This window comes from Schistocerca gregaria, chromosome X, assembly GCF_023897955.1.
Source record: "Schistocerca gregaria isolate iqSchGreg1 chromosome X, iqSchGreg1.2, whole genome shotgun sequence".
Classification (NCBI taxonomy): domain Eukaryota; kingdom Metazoa; phylum Arthropoda; class Insecta; order Orthoptera; family Acrididae; genus Schistocerca; species Schistocerca gregaria.
In genome coordinates, this window is record NC_064931.1 from 857,113,961 (window position 1) to 857,126,980 (window position 13,020).

The 13,020-nt window shown below is 41.4% G+C and overlaps 1 protein-coding gene across 2 annotated transcripts in view; it reads right to left on the minus strand.

Annotated features, from left to right (window-relative positions):
• LOC126298887 (homeobox protein engrailed-like ceh-16) overlaps window positions 1–13,020 on the minus strand; it is a 157,273-nt gene that overhangs the window by 35,767 nt on the left and 108,486 nt on the right. The gene's annotated exons all lie outside the window — the stretch shown is intronic.

Sequence of the window (13,020 nt, forward strand, 5' to 3'; positions counted from 1 at the left end):
AACTAGAAGAAGTTGACCAAGTCTAAGGGGTGGATGCGTATGCTGGTGATCTCTTGGCTGTGAAGTCGGAGAACTCTAGTGTTAGCTGGAGGGAATGGTCCTGCCTCTGACGCAGGGATGGTATGTAGACAACAGATTAATCTTAGACTCATAGAAAACCACATCCATATTCCTTAAAGATCAATTTTCATCAGGCATAAATCTAGCAGTTAAATTGGAAAAAAAATCTCCATCACAGGCACACGATACCTTGAAGTTCAATTGCACGAAAGCGTAACTTTACACAACACACTCAGAAAATCGCATACGAAGCAAGCAACATTATGCACATAGTTGCCCGCGCCTTCACAGCTAACAAGTTACCGCTACATGCGGTGAGGACCCAGCGCGATGCTATATCCACGTCCACTGGAGCCTTCAAAGCAAGTGTCTGGATGTACAGACTTCAGTGCCAGTGGGACAAATAATTCGACGTTCACAGAGAGGTGTGCTCCGCAGACTCGCGTGGGGCTTTGGCATCACCGCCTACCGATGCTTTGCTGGCGATCGTCGGAAACTACCCACCAGACATTGCGGAAAGATATCGTGCAGCCTACTACTGGTTACATGACGCGGATTCGACAAAAATGCAACAAATCGTAGACCAGAGGATAACGATTAAGGCCCAACTCCTGAACTGGAAATTGGGTACAAGGTAGGACAAATGGACAGCAGTGAAGGGTCCAACTTTTCCATGCTTCCGAGAACGCCTGGCCGTTGATAATGTTAAGCAGAGTCCGGGAATGGTACATTACCTGACGGGACACGGCCCATATCCAGTTTACCTATACAGCTTCAATAGGAAAGACGCCGACATGCGTCAGCGTGCTCATATGGGAACTCCCTACCTTTAACTGTGACGCCCATTCAGGATATAGCAATCACAAAATCCCTCCCATTCCGCACAACGTCACCACAGAAGTGTGAATGTGCTCAAGGAAGTGCTAGCCAGTGCATTTATTGCTCGGAAGATGTGAATGTGAGTGTTGCGTTACAGAATGAGCATGTGCAACCAGGATCACAGCGCCGCAGTACCACATCCGCCCCACGACGGCGCAGCATCCAGTTCCACCACGGCGACGTTGACGAGGAAATGCGCATCGGAGGGACATGTTTAAAAATGGCTCTGAGCACTATTGGACTTACCATGTGAGGTCATCAGTCTTCTAGAACTTAGAACTACTTAAACCTAACTAACCTAAGGACATCACACTCAGCCATGCCCCAGGCAGGATTCGAACCTGTGACCGCAGCAGTCGTGCGGTTCCAGAATGAAGCGCCTAGAACCGCTGAGCCACAACGGCCGGCAGAGAGACGTGTACACCACATCAAGTGTAACACACAGCCGTAAACAGTCACGATGTCTTTCGGAGTCAGTTTTTCAAATACGATAAATAAATAAAATAAAGTAAAATAAAGTGATTAATACGGCGGAGATAGAACGGCGACGTTCTCTGACGCCATTTTACAACATATACACGTTTATAAACAAATACACTCGTATCATCATGCAGTGATAGTAGTCACCCTGTTTCTCTCTGTCCGTAGAAGTCCTACTTAGAACCTGGTGTAAATGGTTTTTACTATCAGATACTGTCTGACTAGAATTCATTTTTCTATTTAAATTTTCATTTTCTGTACTTCTAGTCTATACATGTGCATATAGTCTCTCAACTAATATTGTTAATGATTCATAATAAATTTACGAATACATACACATTTCTTCGTTTATCTTTACTTAACCATTATTGTCATTACTAATATTGTTATTGTTACTACTATTATTTCTACTTCTACTATGTTACGTAATCAATGAAAATATGTGACATCTACCAAAGTGTTATATACACGACCTGTTATAGAGAGAAAGTAGATCTAAAGCAAGCAAAAAAAAAAAAAAATGGCGTGTGGCTACTAGTTTTGCTGCAAACAAACTAGTTTTACGACTAAAGATATAGGGGTTTGACAAGAATGTGGAAAGACCGTGAGAACTGCATGCTTCAACATAAGTGTAGACGCTAACCAAGACCGCAGATAGTGTTGTTGTATTTGACAACGAATAGCACCTGCGCAATGTCCTCAAAGCGTTGAATGTATCAATAATGGTCATAACGGTGTTCTGTGCAGTTGTGTGTTCATAATGTCAGGGCTAAGTGAATTCGAACGTGGGCAAATCATTGTTGCACGTGAGGTGGGCGTTACGATAACTATGGTAGCTCACGTGTTTGGTGTTTCAAGAGGCATCATATCCAAGATACAGGGAAAGTGAAAAACCGAAAAGCGTAACAAATCATCATTAAACAAGACTGTGATGAAAAATCGGAGGACGCCAACAAATTTCTCTGCAGAAGTGAATGTTCTACTAACGAACCCTGCCAGCACCAAAACAGCACATAGAGAACTCCATAAGCTGGGAACTGTAGGGCCAGCTGGAATTCCAAAGCCATTCCTCTACATGGATACTCTGAAAATCACATTTAAGTGTCTGGCAGAGGGTTCACCCAACCACCTTCACAATTCTCTATTATTCCAACCTCGTATAGCGTACGAGCTCTGATTTCCCTTATTTTATCGTGGTGATCGATTCTCCCTATGTAGGTCGGTGTCAACAAAATATTTTCGAATTCAGAGGAGAAAGTTGGTGATTGGAATTTCGTAAGAAGATACCGTCGCAACAAAAAACGCCTTTCTTTTAATGACGTCCGGCCCAAATCCTGTATTATTTCAGTGACACTCTCTCCCATATTTCGCGATTATAGAAAAGTGCTGCCCTCCTTAGAACTTTTTCGATATACTCCGTCAGTGCTATCTGGTAAGGATCCCAAACGGCGCAGCAGTATTCCAAAAGAGGACGGACAAGCGTAATGTAGGCAGTCTCCTTAGTTTTCTAAGTGTCCTCCCAATAAAAGGCAGTTTTTGTTTAGCGTCTCCCACAATATTTTCTGTGTGTTCCTTCCAATTTAAGGTATTCGTAATTGTAATTCCTAGATATTTATTTGAAATTACGACCTTTATACTTGACTGATTTATCGTGTAATCGAAGTTTAACGGATTCCTTTTAGAACTCAGGTGGATGACCTCACACTTTTCGTTATTGAGGGTCATTTGCAAATTTTCGCACCATTCAGATATCTTTTCTAAGTCGTTTTGCAGTTTGTTTTGATCTTCTGATGACTTTACTAGTCGATAAACGACAGCGTCATCTGCAAACAACCTAAGACAGCTGCTCAGATTTTCTCCCAAATTCTTTGTATAGATAAGGAACAGCAAACGGCCTATAACACTACCTCGGTGAACGCCAGAAATCACTTCTGTTTTACTCGATGATTTCCGCAATTACTACGAACTGTGACCTCTCTGACAGGAAGTCACGAATCTAGTCACATAACTGAGACGATATTCCATAAGCACGCAATTTTACTATAAGCCGCTTGTGTGGTGCATTGTCAAAAACCTTCTGGGAATCCATAAATACGGAATCGATCTGAAATCTCTTGCCAATAGCACTCAGCACTTCATGTGAATAAAGAGCTAGTTGTGTTTCACAAGAACGATGTTTTCTAAATCCATGTTGACTGTGTGTCAGTAGCCCGTTTTCTTCGAGGTAATTCATACTGTTCAAACACAATCTACGTCTACATCTACATGGATACTCTGCAAATCACATTTAAGTGCCTAACAGAGGGTTCATCGAACATCCTTCACAATTCTCTATTATTCCAATCTCGTATAGAGCACGGAAAGAATGAACACCTGAATCTTTCTGTATGAGCTCTGAATTCCCTTATTTTATCTTGGTCATCGTTCTTCCCTATGTAGGTCGGTGTCAACAAAATGTTTTCCCATTCAGAGGAGAAAGTTGGTGCTTGGAATTTCATGAGAAACTTCCGTCGCAACGATAAACGTCTTTGTTTCAATGATGTCCAGCCCAAATCCTGTATCATTTCTGTGACACTCTCCCATATTTCGCGATAATACAAAACTTGCTGCCTTTCTTTGAACTTTTTCGGTGTACTCCGTCAGTCCTATGTGGTAAGGATCCCACACCGCGCAGCAGTATTCTAAAAGAGGACGGATAAACGTAGTGTAGGCAGTCTCCTTAGTAGGTCTGTTACATTTTATAAGTGTCCTGCCAATAAAACGCTGTCTTTGGTTAGCCTTACCCACAACATTTTCTGTGTGTTCCTTCCAATTTAAGGTGTTCGTTATTGTAATACCTAGGTATTTAGTTGAATTTACGATTTTTAGATTAGACTGATTTATCGTGTAACCGAAGTTTAACGAGTTCCTTTTAGCACTCATGTGGATGAACTCACACTTTTCGTTATTTAGGGTCAACTGCCACTTTTCGCACCGTTCAGATATCTTTTCTAAATCGTTTTGCAGTGTGTTTTGGTCTTCTGATGACTTTCGATAAACGACAGCGTCATCTGCAAACAACCGAAGACGGCTGCTCAGATTGTCTCCAAAATTGTCTATATAGATAAGGAACAGAAAAGGGCCTATAAATCCTCGCACGAACGAAAAAATGGCTGACATCGAATTAAGTGTCCAGGGAATAGAAAAGCAACTGAAATCACTCAACAGAGCAAAGTCCACTGGACCTGACGCGATACCAATTCGATTCTACACAGAATACGCGAAATAACTCACTGCCCCCCCCCCCCCCTCCCTCCGCTTCTAACAGCCGTGTACCGCAAGTCTCTAGAGGAACGGAAGGTTCCAAATGATTGGAAAAGAGCACAGGTAGTTCCAGTTCTCAAGAAGGGTCGTCGAGCAGATGCCCAAAACTATAGGCCTATATCTCTGACATCGATCTGTTGTAGAATTTTAGAACATATTTTTTGCTCGTGTATCGTGTCATTTCTGAACACCCAGAATCTACTCTGTAGGAATCAACATGGATTCCGGAAACAGCGATCGTGTGAGACCCAACTCGCTTTATTTGTTTATGAGACCTAGAAAATATTAGATACAGGCTCTCAGGTAGATGCCATTTTCCTTGACTTCCGGAAGGCGTTCGATACAGTTCCGCACTGTCGCCTGATAAACAAAGTAAGAGCCTACGGAATATCAGACCAGCTGTGTGGCTGGATTGAAGAGTTTTTAGTAAACAGAACACATGTTGTTCTCAATGGTGAGACGTCTACATACGTTAACGTAATCTCTGGCGTGCCACAGGGGAATGTTATGGGACCATTGCTTTTCACAATACATGTAAATTACCTAGTAGATAGTGTCGGAAGTTTCATGCGGCTTTTCGCGGATGATGGTGTGGTATACAGAGAAGTTACACCATTAGAAAATTGTAGCGAAATGCAGGAAGATCTGCAGCGGATAGGCACTTGGTGCAGGGGCTGGCAACTTACCCTTAACATAGACAAATGTAATGTATTGTGAATACATAAAATGGAACAGGAAAGGGAGGTAATGACAGTGGCACGTAAAGTGCCCTCCGACACGACACACACCGTTGGGTGGCTTGCGGAGTATAAATGTAGATGTAGATGTAACACTACCTTGGGGATCGCCAGAAATCACTGCTGTTTTACTCGATGACTTTCCGTCAATTACTACGAACTGTGACACCTCTGACAGGAAATCGCAAATCCAGTCACATAACTGAGACTATATTCCATAAGCACGCATTTGCACTACGAGTCGCTTATGTGGTACAGTGTCAAAAGCCTTCCGGAAAGGCAGAAATATGGAATCGATATGTTCCAGAATCCTGCTGCATATCGACGTTAATAATACGGGCCTGTAATTAAGTGGATTATTCCTACTACTTTCTTGAATATTGGTGTGACCTGTGCAACTTTCCAGTCTTTGGGTACGGATCTTCCGTCGAGCGAATGGTTGTATATGATTGTCAAGTATGGAGCTAATGCATCAGAACACTCTGAAAGGAACCTAATTGTTATACAGTCTGAACCCAAAGCCTTGCTTTTATTAAGTGATTTAAGTTGCTTCACTACTTCGAGGATATTTACTTCTACGTTACTCATGTTGGCAGCTGTTTTTGATTCGAATTTTGGAATATTTACTTCGTCTTCTTTTGTGAAGGCATTTCGGAAGGCTGTGTTTAGTAACTTTGCTTTGGCAGCACTGTCTTCGATAGTATCACCACTGCTATCGCACAGAGAAGGCATTGATTGTTTCTTGCCGCTAACATACTTCACATACGACTAGAATCACTTTGGATTTTCTGCCAGGTTTCGAGCAAAGTTTCGTTGTGGAAACTGTTATAAGGATCTCGCATTGAAGTCCGCGCTAAATTTCGAGCTTCTGTAAAAGATCGCCAATCTCATTAATTTTTTGTCTTTTTAAATTTGGCATGTTTCTTTCGTTGTTTCTGCAACAGTGTTCTAACCCGTTTTATGTACCAAGGAAGATCAGCTCCGTCGTTTGTTAATTTATTTTGTATAAATCTCTCAGTTGCTGCCGGTACTATTTCTCTGAATTCAAGTCATTAATTTGGAAAGAGATGAGATTGTCTCTCAAGAAGGCGTCAAATGAATTTTTATCTGCTTTTTTGAATAGGTATATTTTTCGTTCATTTTTGGAGGATTTGTGGTTGTGGGCGTTCAAATAAAAATGAATGAAATGAGATGATGGCCCTCAACTACGTACCCTCTGACTCAAAGTGCTGAAATATTATAAGTTTTCGCTGGTGTCGTTTTCTAGGGGTTGGGATACGTAGTTGCTGCATTACAAGCCAAATACTGCTGAGTCTACAGTATACAATATGAATATACACATGAATCAAATTGTCGAAGGTTCCTATTAGTCGGCAATCGCGAATGTAACGTAGAAATTTATAAATAAAAGAGTGCAATAAATAAAATCTGCAGGTATTATCTTAACGATTTTAAATGATGGGTACGATAGTAGAAGTAGTTTTGAGAATGTGGTATATTCCTGCAAAACACTTATTGCTGTCGATGGTCAGGCAATTAAATAAAATATAAGTTGAGTAAAAGGTAAACAATAGATTCGTATCGCACGTGATTAGTTATGAACGACAACATAGCTCACGAGATATTCACTTCTAATCGCATACTACGTTTTCGCTGTAGTAACCTCGGAAATCTCAGAAGCTCACAAGCCCGCTCTCCGAAGTGTTTCTATCTCTTGCGATCTTGCGCAAACTGCTCACACTCCAAGTCTCTCTCGCGACCGTGCATCCCTCGCACCGTACTGTCCCAGCCTCCCCATGTCCTGTCCCGTACTGTCCAGAACTCTCTCTCCTCTCTCGTACTGTTCTCCCACTTCTATCCAGTCTCCTGATTCACGGGCGCTGTGATTGGCTAGAGCACTCCCGGCCTGTCTTCAAGCTAACGAACACTCACAATCATAATGAAACACATTCTAAATGCTGGATTCACATTTAAATAACTTGAAATTAATTAAATATTCCTACGACTGGATCAGAAACACGCTCTAACACACATTGTTAAATTCATAAACAAATTATGTAGACATATAACAAAGGAATAGCAAGAAAAGTAAGCCAATAGCCTAATGTCTTTGTGGTTTCTAAAACACAGTAAATAATTGACCAGTTTCTTCATGAATAGCATATATCGGATGTAACAAAGACATGGATGAATAAATATATTTATAAGCACGCTGCTACCGTTTTTTCGTGTAACTGTGGAGTACCTACGGCCTGACGCGATCGATAGTAGTCGGCCACTTCGACCTACAATAACTCATTTATTATTCAAGTTACATGACTAATTTATACAAATTTAGGTTTACACTAATAGCTTTCTGAAGACATGTTGATCGTCAAAATCGGATGAGCCGTTTAGATTTTGAAAATTCGTTGCTGGGAGTTACTTGTATAATATATCATGAACTTTAAACCAATAAAGATATTGAAAATCTGATTACACCATCAGAATCGTTGTGCGAATAATGGTAATGTACATGTTCCTTTTTGAGGTTTCATGATTCATCTGGTTACAAATAATTTCTATACGAACTGTGAAATGCCTGCCATTAATGTTTCACAAAGTCCGTCATCTTTGGCACTCCTGGCATGTCTCCTTCATCTGCACAGCGTCACTATGAAATTACCAGCCACGCGGCTGGACGGCCACGCCAACTCCGAACTTAGAATATTTTCAGGGCGCTCCAACTCGTCCGTTACCTCACAGGGTTACAATATTCAATCTCGCTATGAAAACCCTGTGTTCACTAATCCCTGTATCGGTTTTGATGCTCATTATTAACTCAAGATTACTTGTTGCTAAGAGGTCAAGTGTGTTTTCACAACCGTTTACTATTCGCGTGGGCTCATGAAAAAACTGCTAGAAATAATTTTCAGAGAATGCATTTAGCACAATTTCGGATGATGTTTCATGCCTACCTTCGGAATTAAACGTGTATTTTCGCCAACATATGGAGGGTAAATTAAAGTAGCCACCAACTATAATCGTATGAGTCAGGTATGTGTTTGAAATAAAACTCGAGTTTTCTTTGAACTTTTCAGCAACTGTATCATCTGAATTGGGAGGTCGGTAAAAGGATCCAATTATTATTTTATTCCGGTTGATAACAATGACCTCTGCCCATACTAACTTACAGGAGCTATCTACTTCAATTTCGTGACAAGATAAACTACTTCTAACAGCAACAAATACACCACCGCCAACCGTGTTTAGCCTATCCTTTCGAAACACCGTTAGGTTCTTCGCAAAAATTTCAGCTGAGCTTAATCTCTGGCTTTAGCCAGTTTTCAGTGACAGCAGGGCAATTTACTACAAAAAACGAAAATGACTGTAGCAACAGTGACTCTCGCTTTGTGTTAACCTACAGTCAGACCTCCGAACTGCAAAGCTTTCAGTTTAAATAAAAGTGTAAAATTGTTAATGACGACTAGGCATCTTCTATACATCACGTCCCCAACTACAGATAGTTAAAGTTTTAACATATAGTTTATTCTCTAATTAATCATTCACTTAACTGCTGACAGATGATCTTCACAATTTATTATGCTGAATTAATAAAATGACTTGTACCTCCAATGGTGGATAACATCGCACAATAAATTTAATAAATTAGCTGGAAAACAGCGGACGCGTTCACAGCCAAACTTCGCTTACATACCCACACCAATAAACTGATTAACCGACACCAATTTACTGTCCTAAACACCAATCAATTAAGAAATTTAACTGAAGTACCCACAGCTATCTGTGATACACTGTACAAAGTAATCAGAGTCCAAATAATGCCAGAATATTTCTAAGCCCACAGAGCGCGAAATATTTCAAACACCTAACGAGTGCAGCTGGACCACCGCTCACACAACCCTTTCTAACTCTCATCATACCGAATCACCAACTGAAGACAGACCGACTGCCCGGCTGCAGACAAAAGACCCTGGGGAACTTGGACCCGATCCCATAAAGACTCTGTCATCTCTTCCAGAAAACTGTCGCCCTTTCCAACCCTCGGCGCCTCCATCCGCCAAACGCACGCCCCTTTACGTCAAATAAGGGCATGATGGAATCACCAGTTCCTTTATACAACTTTCTATACACTACTTTGATCAAAATTCTGTTTGCACCATTAGCTGTTCTCTAAAATTTCGCACTGTAAACATACAGTATGCAGCGTGTAGCAAAAATATACATTTGATTTGGTACGTCAGTATTTCTGAAACTAGTAAACATATACAATGAATTTTGTTTTTGGATGAACGGCAAAGCCAAAAAGTTTTTTTCATACTTTTCATAGGTGTTCAATATGCCCCCCTTGAGATGCACTCCATATGTTAATGCGGTATTCAAACTGTTTCCACACTGCAGCCAGCATGCCTTGAGTTACAGCTTCCACAGCTGCTGTTATGCGATATAATTTCATACAGTCACGTCCGGTGACCTTGGAGGCCAGTAATGTAAGGCTGAATCATTTGGTCCAGTGCGACCGATCCATCGTTGAATAATCCCTTGATTTAAAAATTTCCACACTTCCAGATGCCAGTCTGGCGGTGTCCCGTCCTGTTGGTAAATGAAGTCGTTGGAATCAGTCTCCAACTGTGGGAAAAGAAAGTTCTCAAGCAAATCGAGATATGTGCTTCCCGTAACAGTGTTCTCAGCAAAGAAAAATGGACCATAAAACTTTTTCCGTGAAACTGCAAAAACACATTAAATTTTGGAGAGTCCCTCTCATGCTGTACAGCTTCATACGGTTGTTCCATATCCCTTATTCTCAAATTATGACAGTTCTCCTTTCCATTTAAATAGAATGTTGCCTCGTCACTAAATACTAAGAGTGTAAGAAAAACTATCATCCTCCATCTAGCCAAGAACGAAATTACAGAATTCCACACGTAGTTGTTTGTCACCTTCACGAAGAGCTTGCAGTAGCTGAATTTTGTATAGTTTCATATGTAAACGTCTACGCAACTCACACCAGACGGTCATCGGGGACATGTTGAGCTGTCGAGCTGCACGAAGAACGGATTCCTGCGGACTCCTTGTGAAAGAATGGTGGATGCGTTCGACGTCTATCCCGACACTCGGGGACGGCCCGGCGATTTGCCTTTACACGAAAAACCTGTTTCTCGGAATTGTTCATGCCATCGTCTAATGCTCTGTGCTGTAGGAGGATCCGTACCATACCGAGTACGAAAGTCACGCTGAGCTGTTATTACTGACCCGCACTACGCAAAACGTACAACACAAAACGCTTCCTGTTGTCTCGACACCATTTTTATTAGAACCGAAGTGGGCGCACACTGCTGCTACCTGGCGGAAACCATGTAAAACTCGAGAGTTCATTCTTTCCAACAGTACGTTGTTCACGCACATATCTCAAATAACATATGATTTTTTAAAATCGGATGATTCTTTTTGATACACCCTGCATAACAATAATTTCTAGATACCGTGGTTTGCCCTCAAATCAAAGTTGTAAATATTTACAATTTGTGCTTGTAATGGTGAGAATTCATTATTCTCGTGGTACCTTTACTATTACGCTATAAATATGTACAGTAAACCAGATTTTTGGTGTTTTGCTACTCTTTCCGTTGCTGTAATTACATTTCACGTTTATTTAATGAGACTTAAATTTTAGGCAAAACTATACAATTATAGCGTAAAACAATAAAAATAGACAAAAAATAATAAATCTTAACATCTACATGGTGCGTGTGGTAAATAGCAATAGATGCCAACACATACTGCGATGTTCGCACTGTACCTGACTTCATTCGTAAGGTATGCTGATTTCAATTAATCTTCCAATTAAAATATTCGCACAGCTTAATCATTGAAGTTACTGATAATGTTAGTAGTTCTGTCGATGTGCCGTATGCAAACCCCGCAAACTGACTGCTCGATCTCTTCGGTGGAATGAATATTTTAAAAGTTATAAGCTATTCACTGCATTAGTTATATTCAAGTCTGTTTGTCTCTGTATCTCATCTCATATGTCATTTCCAGATTATATATTTATATTATTGGATTCATAATCAACTTATCTTTCTTTTGACACCCCGTACTTCAATGTGTTCATAACGGTTCGCGCTGCACATGCACGAATAATATCGACGTAAGTTGAAAGCTTTAACGGCTACCAGCTGCTGATGTCACGACCCATGTGGAGCCACGCTGCCCCTGCCAGAAGCGAGGCGCTGGGCAGCGCCACCCAGCCACTGCTCAGTCATTAGCCACCTGGTGGCACCAATTCTGCCCACCTCAGTGCGTGTGGGACGCTCAACCAAACAGAACCCCAATATGCAGATATTACTCGGCGTATTACACGATACAAATGCCCCTATCAGGAAACTTTTGGTGCCGAAGCCATTGAACGTGGACTGTGAAGCAATGGAAGAAAGTCATTTAGTCGGATGAGTCTTGTTTCACACTGTTCCCAACCTCCAACGTCCCAATAGTGAGCCGGCCGCGGCGGTCTAGCGGTTCTAGGCGCTCAGTCCGGAACCGCGCGGGTGTTTGGTGACTATTTTGGGCAGATATGGTATCCCATAGGCTTCACGGTTGCTCTGCAGCGTCGCATTACTGCGAAGGAATATGTTAACATTTTTGCGGATCAGATGTTTCCCATGGTACAATGTTTGTTTTCTAAGACGACATCGTCCAGGACTGATCGCGTGAGCAAGAGGATGAATTGTCGCCTCTCCGCTAGCCACCACCGTCACCAGATCTTAGCATTATTGAGTCTGTGGTCTAGTTTGGAGATAAGGGCACGTGATCACTATCCAGCTCCATCATCGTTACCTCAACTTGCAATTATTTTGTAGAAGGAATGGTGTAAGACATAGCTGAAAACCATGCAGGGCCTGTATTTATCTATTCCTAGGAAGCTGGAAGCAGTTTTCAATGCCAACGAGATTGTTATTAGGCGTGGTAGTGTGTTCTGTTTGTTGTGTTTCTATAGTTTCTTTACTTTTGTTCGTCCCTTATATGTGATGAGGCTGCAAGGTCCCACACGGACATGCTAACTGCGCAGGGTCATTAAGGTCCTGAGTGGCGTAGAGTATCGCCTTTTGAATCATCAATTCCACATTCGCAAGATAGTCGTGGAATCCTGAACAACGTGAGCAGCAGTATCGCAACGAAAACCTGCAGTCTCGAAAGCCCACAACGCAGCCGCTGTCGAATTCCGAAACGTGTTTGTAACCACTCTCTTTCTTACTCGAGTCATAACACAATCTGCTAATCTGCTTAAAAACAACAACATTCAGGCGCAATTTCTCAATGAGAAACCCGTTGCGTAGTATTTCCTTATACACGGAATGTATGTTCGACTCGGTGCGATTTACCAGAAATGGTAATCATTTGCATTTCCAGGCATGAAGTACACATTGTGCCAATATGAAGCTTTTGCTCACCGTCTTCATGGTGACACAAATATAACTACCAGCAGTGTAGTAAATAGCCCCAAAATTGTAATGAAACCAGTATGGTAAATAATAGAACACTAATATTGAAATATTTTGTT